This window comes from Bidens hawaiensis, unplaced genomic scaffold, assembly GCF_021521415.1.
Source record: "Bidens hawaiensis isolate Kalapana, Puna unplaced genomic scaffold, B.hawaiensis_p1.1 tig00020336_1, whole genome shotgun sequence".
NCBI classification, from domain to species: Eukaryota; Viridiplantae; Streptophyta; class Magnoliopsida; order Asterales; family Asteraceae; genus Bidens; species Bidens hawaiensis.
The window spans coordinates 196,389-204,786 of record NW_027493095.1 but is presented as its reverse complement, the minus strand read 5'-3'; the positions used below and the strand labels follow the sequence as shown (position 1 = coordinate 204,786).

Genomic DNA, 8,398 nt, shown 5'->3' with positions numbered 1-8,398 from the left:
ACTATTATGAACCCGTATCTTGGTGTCGGGATTCTTAACGCCAGCAGATCTAACCATTAGAACTTGATTAGTTTTATTTGGAATACTCATCTTAGCTGTTTTGAGCGTTCAATGACGCTCCGACACTGTCTTCACCCATGCATTCATACTGAAATTCATTATGAACGTGTCTTAGGAGCTTGGGGAGAGAGTTCAAGATGAAATCCGCTGATATTTCATCTGACATTGGATACTTAAGTTTCTTTAGTTGGTTGATGTACCCTTTCCTCTTGACGACATGCACTAACAGTGGATCCATGTTTCATTCTGCAGCTAATTAGCTATTTCATGGTATCGAAGTGCTCTTGACGGGCTTATTTCTGGAACATAACCTTGGATAGCTCAAGCATCTCATACGCATCTAAACCTTCCAATCCCTTAGGGAACTCAGAGGACCTGGTGGCTAGCATAATACAAACGACCTCAACGATATCCCCATTATGCTTTCAAGAGTTCTTTTGGTAGCAGCTAAGGGTTTTCAGGCTCGGTTGAAGTTGCTTTATCGAGAACATGGAGCTTCTTTGCCATTATGAGAACAAGTGTAAGATTGCGATTCCATTCAAGAAAGTTGATGCCATTCAGCTTTTCATTCTCAAGTATGGTCTTGAGAGCGAAGGAGGAGTTCTTATCAGTTGACATCTGTTTAAAAAGCAAAAGATAAATTAATAGTATATTTGATGATTTAATTTCTTTTATTAATGACCCAATTACAAGAATAGAGAAGGAATTTTGAGAATCTGGCTTCTGGTTAGTAATGGCACTTGTAGCATGCAACATTAGTAAGTGGTTTGGCAGAATGGCAATGATTGCCAATTGTGGATAAGTACAACTCTCGGGTATGAGGCATTATAAGACAACACTTGTCTAATTAAATACGTTTAGCCTCATCTTTGCCCACCTTAGTCTCCAGACGGCTGGCTACGGCACGTAACATGAGAGTAGAGTAATATTCGCCCTAGCATAACTACTTGTGAAAGTGCCAGATGTGTCCCTTGCACCTTGGAGTGATAGTCTACAAATCAAGTGCGGTGTTGTGGCTCCAAACAGTTGAAGTTTCACAGTATACCCCAAGTGTAGCTTATAGCAGGCTGACATAGACCATTGATTTAAAATTTGGGATTAATTTTAATATTTACCAAATAGAGCAAAATCCAATTTTACTGTATTTTATCGGGACAATATGTTGAACCCTTTCATCTCTTAAGACACTTGGTTTTAATAACCTACCAAAACTAAGTTTATCACGATATATATAATCAATTGTAAGTTAATAGGAAATCCATTAAGTTATAAGATTTTGAAAATTAAGTTATGTTTAATTCGCAAAAACATAATTGTTTAATATTTGTTTTAAAACAAAATTTGCCAAGTTGCAAAACTCCTTTTAAAACTTGTTTTAATATTTAAAAATCATTTTAAAATATATATTGGTATGAGGTTGGTTATGATATAACTTTTATAAAATACATGCAACCAAAAGAAAGAAAAATATGTAAATCTATATGGCTAAAAAATTTTCGACCTTGCTATAGTCTATTAGCAAGACCGCACGGGTCACGAGGTCACAACACACAGACAACCACAAGGATGGACTTGAGTGCATCCAATTGTCGTCTTAAGCAACTCCCACTGACTTTGTGGTTCCTGTTTAGCTTCCTTGGTCTTTGTCTTCGGGTGTTCGTTTATTACAGTATTTATAAATGAAATACAATATTCACAAAAAAAATACAATGAACGAAAAACCCTAACTATTACAACTTTGAACCATCAAAATCACCAAAAATCGAATCATCACAAACAACCACACAACAAGGTTGGCCAGATTTACGTATTTCATAACAATCACATAACAAATCGGGCAAACTTTTGATCAAACAAAACAAATAAAAATTTGACCAAAAATTAAGTTGCCCTAAAATAAAGAAATAGATTAGAAACTTTAAAACTAATTCAAGTTTGTAATCAATCCCGGTTTAAAAGACTGGTACCGACTCGTATGTTGTAACCAAGGCGCTTTAATACCACTGTTGGGTTTCAGTGGTAATCAGTCAAAGATTTATTATAAAAAATGGGGTTCGATAATAGTTAGTTAATTAATTAAAACAGTTAATTAATATTAATGCAGTAGAATAAATGAGTAATAAACAATATGAGTATAGTAAAAGAAATAAACAATTTATAATTCTAACTACCGATGCGATAAAATCATACCATAGTTAAGGATTAATCTGTTGAGACACCGAGGGCTAACGAACTTTGCTAGGTGATGATATGAAACGAGACCCGATGGTGTCGGTTAACCATGGCAGTCGATAGCAGCGGTGGCTAGGGCTATCACTTTTACCCGAAACCAACCGAGTAAACCCGTACCCGAACCCGAACTAACCCAACAAACCCGAACCGAAGTAATTCGGGTTGGTTGTTGGGTCCAAATTATGGTTTCGGGTCAACCCGAAAAACCCGAATAAATATTAGTTTTAAAACCAAATAATAGTATGCCTATATCAAATGTTGTTATTCCACCTATTATGGATTGCGATTTATGAATAAAAGCAACCAAAATCGAACATCGTAATCATGACATATTGAAGACGATTATATTAGTTTCGTTTATTATGGTTAGACTTTGTAAAATTTTACTCTTGTTAAGATTGTTTTACCATGTTATTTTTGTTTTGTTATTGGTTATTTATGTTACGAGTGAAAAAGAATATGTATCTTTTGTTTTAGTGCTGTAGTTTTTTTTATCTTGTTTGTTCTTTAGTATACTCGAAACCCGACCCAACCCGAAAAAACCCGAATCCGAACAACGCGAACCCGAAAAAACCGTGAGAGATTTGGGTTGGGTTTCGGGTCTAGAATTGAACTTTGAAACTCGAATAACCTGACCCAAAAAACCTTGATACTCGAAAAACTAACCCGAAGAACACCCTTGGTGGTGACCGAGAAACAACAGCGGCAAAGCCGTGGCTAGGAACGGCAGTGGCGGCGCATGGCAACGACAGCGATCTTCCGGTAGTCATGGGTTGGCCACCGACGGTGGTGGTATGACACAAGAGAGAAAGAGAGCAAAACTTTTAGTGGCTAGGTTAATACCTAATCATATACTAGTTAATTTAACCGGCCCCAATTCCGTAAAAGATCATCTCTTATCATTGGCGCCCAATCCTATTTATCAAATAAATAAACACTATAATGTCGTTAATATTAGTCATACCGGTTAACTAGTTTAAGCCGGTTTTATGCTCGTTACCTAAGGTGTAACTCTCTCGAGTCATAACTTGATCGGCCGTGTTGATTTAACCAAACCGGTCCACAATTTCCAACAACTCTTGAGACAAAAAAAAAATCTAACAAGCAGTTTCTCTAACAACATTGTGGAACCTTTGGCAATATAGAAATAACAAAGAATTGAATAATTAGAGCATCTCGTGTTATAAGTTTGTTGAGCTCATCAGGGAGGATTCCCTTAATTTGGCTAAACAAAAATCCAGCTCGAATTCTTTGAACTTGGCTAGTTTGTGATTTGTTTTTCCTAAATGCAAATTATATTCTTGGTTTGTAAGGCCCTATTTGGGTTTCAGTTGTATTTTTTTTTTAACGACCAAGAAAGTAACGCCGGGTACTTCGTACGCGGCTTCCATTGGCCAAAGGCCACTATTCCGGACGGACGAAGCCCCTAGCGGTCCATCCTATTGAGGGATTCACCGGATAAAACCCGACCCCCACACCCGCCTAATGGCACGACAGTGAGGAGCCGGTAAAACCGGGTGAGATCAGGACTCGAACCCTGGCAAGCCACGGTCGTCCCACATATCTCCCATATAAGTTGGTGATAGTGAGGTTTGAACTCTGTACCTCTCACAATTAAAGTGAGTGTTCTACCATTGAGCCACATCCATGTCTCCAAAATACCGCCGTTCCAAAAAATCAATAAAATAAATAATGAATACATATATAGGAAATGTAGTATTAACTTATCGTTTTTATTGGTAACTTATTAGTTATGGTAGTAAATCACATACGGGATCTATTATTTATTTTATTACAACATCGGTTGTTTTTATGCTTTTTTCCCCCTTGAATGGCAGTTATTTTAAGGCTAAAAACCACCAAATCTTCGCATTAATATACACTAGATGGGTGCCCGCGCGATGCAGCGTGAAACACTGACCTTGATAATCACGTAGATTTATAGGTGCTTTTTGTTTTGTTAGTAACCGTGAAACCATTTATTGTTATAAGTAGATTCATAGTTCTTATTTTAAACTCAATTTAATATCGAAGTACAAACGAAAACGGAACCTAACCTTTGTTAATGGTTTGGTTTTGTTGGTTTTCAATTTTCAACGGTCTAGTCTTAGTTTTCGGTGACAAAAAACCATTGGCTTTACTCATAGTTTAACCATCAAAATCGGACGGCAAATGCCTATACGTAAAATTTTATTTTTTTAACTGAAAAGAAAACATGACAATATCATACTCAAATTAAAGAGAATTAAATTCTCGTTTTTATGGTGAAATTTTCTTTAAAAAATATTGACGTACGAAAATGTTATGACCGTTTAAAAATTGTGGGGGTATTTGGGCTAAAAATGAAACTATAAAGAATACATGGTTAAAAGATGAAGAACCAAAGTTATAATTATTATATATATATATATATATACTAAATCACAACTTTCTTGAGCATTAGGTATTATACCCTTTGCTTCCTATGTTGTACACCATCTCAAGTCCTTACCTTCCTTATCTGTTTGTTGCATGCCCGTGTTCGATCCATCCTCTCCCCGTCTTTAGTTTTTCTTTCACATGCCACCTGGATGGACGCGTGTTGTCGTTTGGTCGTATCTTGCTGATATTGCAGGCCCACTACGTCTGTGTATTGGGGTATTTTGATGTTCAATTGGGGTTTTTGAGTTTTTCATTGCAGTCATCGCTCATTGATGTAAGTAGATAATTATAATTATTTTTATTTACGTTCCTTTATTGTTGTATGTGTTTGCTTAATTCGATTCATAGTTGTTACTGTTTAGCTGCAATTTACGATTAGGTTGTTTATTTGGATGTTGTTTTTGTTATCGAACAATTGGTCTTATTCGTTTGATTATTTGCTTTAATCGAATTCGGGAGACCTTTAATGGTTTAATTACGTCACTGATTTCGTACAATTAGTGTTAACTGTTAATTATGTTTGAAGGTTATATTCGTTGACTGATTTTCATTTATTTCATATGTGAAGGTTTACTCTACAATTGTTTAAGTGTATTACTTTTTCATGTTTCGCCTGTACTGAACGTAGTGTTTACTCCAAATCTGAGCCGCATTTCGCACCGTTCGGGTGTGGGGAAGTCTGCCATCATCGCTAGGGTTTCTGAGGCTTTGTTACTTTCATCTTTTGGCAAAGTAGTTGATAGTGGATCGATTGACACCTTCACGTTCATCGAATCTAACCATTGTGATTCAACAATTCAGGTAACAGGTTCGTTTTTTATATTATTGTTCAACTTTGATTCAGTGTTTCTTGAATGAGAAATTAATTTTTATTCTCTATGGTGTTGTTTTCATAAATTACTTTCATAGGATGGCTATTGGTACATCTTTTTGCAACCGATATTTCGAGGAAACTAACACTATGGCTATTAATTCGTTAGATAAGTGACTTTGGAGGTTACATATGTTTGATGTATTTTCACTTAAAACTTTAGGCTGTGATGAATACATGTTATATGCCATATGAGTAACAATCGTGTTTAAGCTTAGCTTGGCATATACGTAGGATGACAATTGGGTACTCCATTTGCAACCTATCTTGCAGCCATGTTTGTGTAACCGTGTTGCTCAGATGGTTATACGGTTATGAGCCTTAAAACGATATTCTAATCACTATCATTATATATTAATTAGCAAGTGCTTAGTCCCTAACAAAATGGTATTGTTCTGCCTCGACCAGTTTTTATGCATGTCTTCACATTCTACCTGTATTGACGTGTGCTGTCATCCGGCAGTATGTTGCTGGTGTTGTAAGCCCATTTATATATTAATTAGCAAGTTAGTGGTCACTCTCAATCCGGTACTGTGCTACGCCTGCAGTTTTTTATGTGCTGTTTTAAAAGTACTTATAGCGTGTTAATGTTGCCACGTACGGCTACGCGTGTCCTTCCACTGCCGTTTGTTACGTGCAGATAGGTTACTTTCTGGTCATTGTTTCAGGTTTTCACAAATAAACTTTAGGTTGTGATGAATACACGTTGTTTGACTAGCAATTGGGTTTAAACTTGGCTTGGCATATACGTGTGACTGTAATTGAGTATTTGAGTACTCCATTTGCAACCTATCTTGCAGCCATGTTTGGGTAACCATGTTGCTATGATGCTCAAACGGGTCTGGACCTTAAATGGTCTTTTAATATCTATTAGTTATCAGCATTATTGCATTTCACAAATTGTATATCTTTTGAAAAATAGATATACAATTTAGGTAGCGTTTGTTATGCAGTAATGACAGGCGGAATGGAATGATTCATTACGTGGGAATGAAATACGAGGTGTTTGGTTGCACAATGGAATGGAATCATCATTACACATGGAATCCCATTCCATCAAAACCATTCCTTCCCACCCCCCTTCTTTTTTTTCATTTCATTCCTCCTTCAACCTACTTTCTTAACAACACCATCATCTAACAACCACCGCCACCACCACCACCATAGCCACCACCATCATCTGACCACCACCGCCACCGTCACCACTACCACCTCCGTCGCCACCACCGTCGCCGCCACCACCACCGTCGCCATCACCACCTCCACCACCACCACCTTACCACCAAATCTACCACCGCCACCATCGTCGCCATAACCACGGAAACCATTGTCATCGTCGCCACCCGACCATAAACGCCACCATCACTATCACTGTCTGGCCACCACCACTGTCATCACCACCCTACCACCGCCATCACTACTAATGCTACCATCGCTTGACCACCACCACCACAACCACCACCCCCGTGGCCTGACCGCCACCACCACCACCGTCGCCACCGCCACCACCATTTTCATCTCCAGAGCTACCACCACCGTCACCATTTCAGTTTTTTTTTTTTTTTTTTTTTTTTTTTTTGTAAAAATATATATATTTTGGGATAGGAATATTTTTATTATTTTTATTTCATTCCTAAAAAAATTTTGGATACCAAACAACATAAATTAATTATTCATTTCATTCCCATATGTTAACCAAACAAGACAAAGAAATGGTAATGATCCGTTTCATTTCTTTGTCTATTTCATTCATTCTCTCATTCCATTCCACATTCCATTCATTTCAACCAAACATATCCTTAAATTTATTATTATTATTATTATTATTATTATTATTCCACAAATTAATGTAATGCAGGTATTCTACTTTATTAAACTTATTATTATCATTCACAAATTAATGTAATGCAGGTTAACATAGATGATATAGGAGTCTCTCCGACACAATTTATTGGTAAGTTATATTATTATTATTATTATTATTATTATTATTATGCTTTTACGATGCTGTTTATGCTCTACTTTATTAACAAACAAACATAATATTATCATCAGCTCAAGTCAGGAAAAATAGCTTAAAAATGGGGGGATCAATGCATATTAATTTTTATACTTATTTTAATTTTCTTTCATTTGTTTGGAAAATTAGTTTTTGTCTCTGCATCCATATGCAGATGTGGCAGAACCTTTTGGTTTATTTGTATATATTAATAATCACACATGATACACCATATGAACATTTTTTATTTAATTTCTTTTTTTATATTTGAATGAATGTTCTCGGAGACTTCGCTCCAAATGCGATTGTTAATGACATAGCCCTATAGAGAAATGATTAATAATCATATTATTAAAGGCTTTCAAGAGCAAGAATGGTTGCATTTGGCGAAGCTAACACAAGAGGTTTCGCTAGAGCTTGAAACCGGTTGCATAGTAGCCATTACATTAGAAGATCAAATACATCTCAAGGGAGAGTATAATTAAGCGTGCTGAAGATACTGCAAAACCAATTATGTATCAATGTATGTATCAGTTTTGCTTTCAATTTATGTGTTTGTTATTGTTAGGGCATGGATGATGGTGCTTATTAGTGTGGATACAATGTGCTCATGTAATGGAAATGGCATTTTAATAAGTGTTCGCATATAGTTTTGCTAAAAATGGGCCGGCAAACTGGTGTATTATCCTAAATTACTTTAATGCTCATCTATTAATAAACTTTATACTGAGAGTGTTCACCAAACAAAAAGGAGCATGCACACTACACATTTTACAAAGTGCTCTTAAATGTTGACTTTGTAAAGTATTCTTGGA

The 8,398-nt window shown here is 36.3% G+C and overlaps 1 long non-coding RNA gene across 1 annotated transcript; it reads left to right on the top strand.

Annotated features, from left to right (window-relative positions):
* The first annotated feature begins 5,007 nt into the window (after window positions 1-5,007).
* On the top strand, window positions 5,008-8,174 carry LOC143560464 (uncharacterized). The gene is made up of 3 exons (XR_013140128.1): window positions 5,008-5,521; window positions 7,496-7,538; window positions 7,941-8,174. It is a non-coding gene; the product is annotated as an uncharacterized LOC143560464 (long non-coding RNA).
* The last annotated feature ends 224 nt before the right edge of the window (window positions 8,175-8,398 follow it).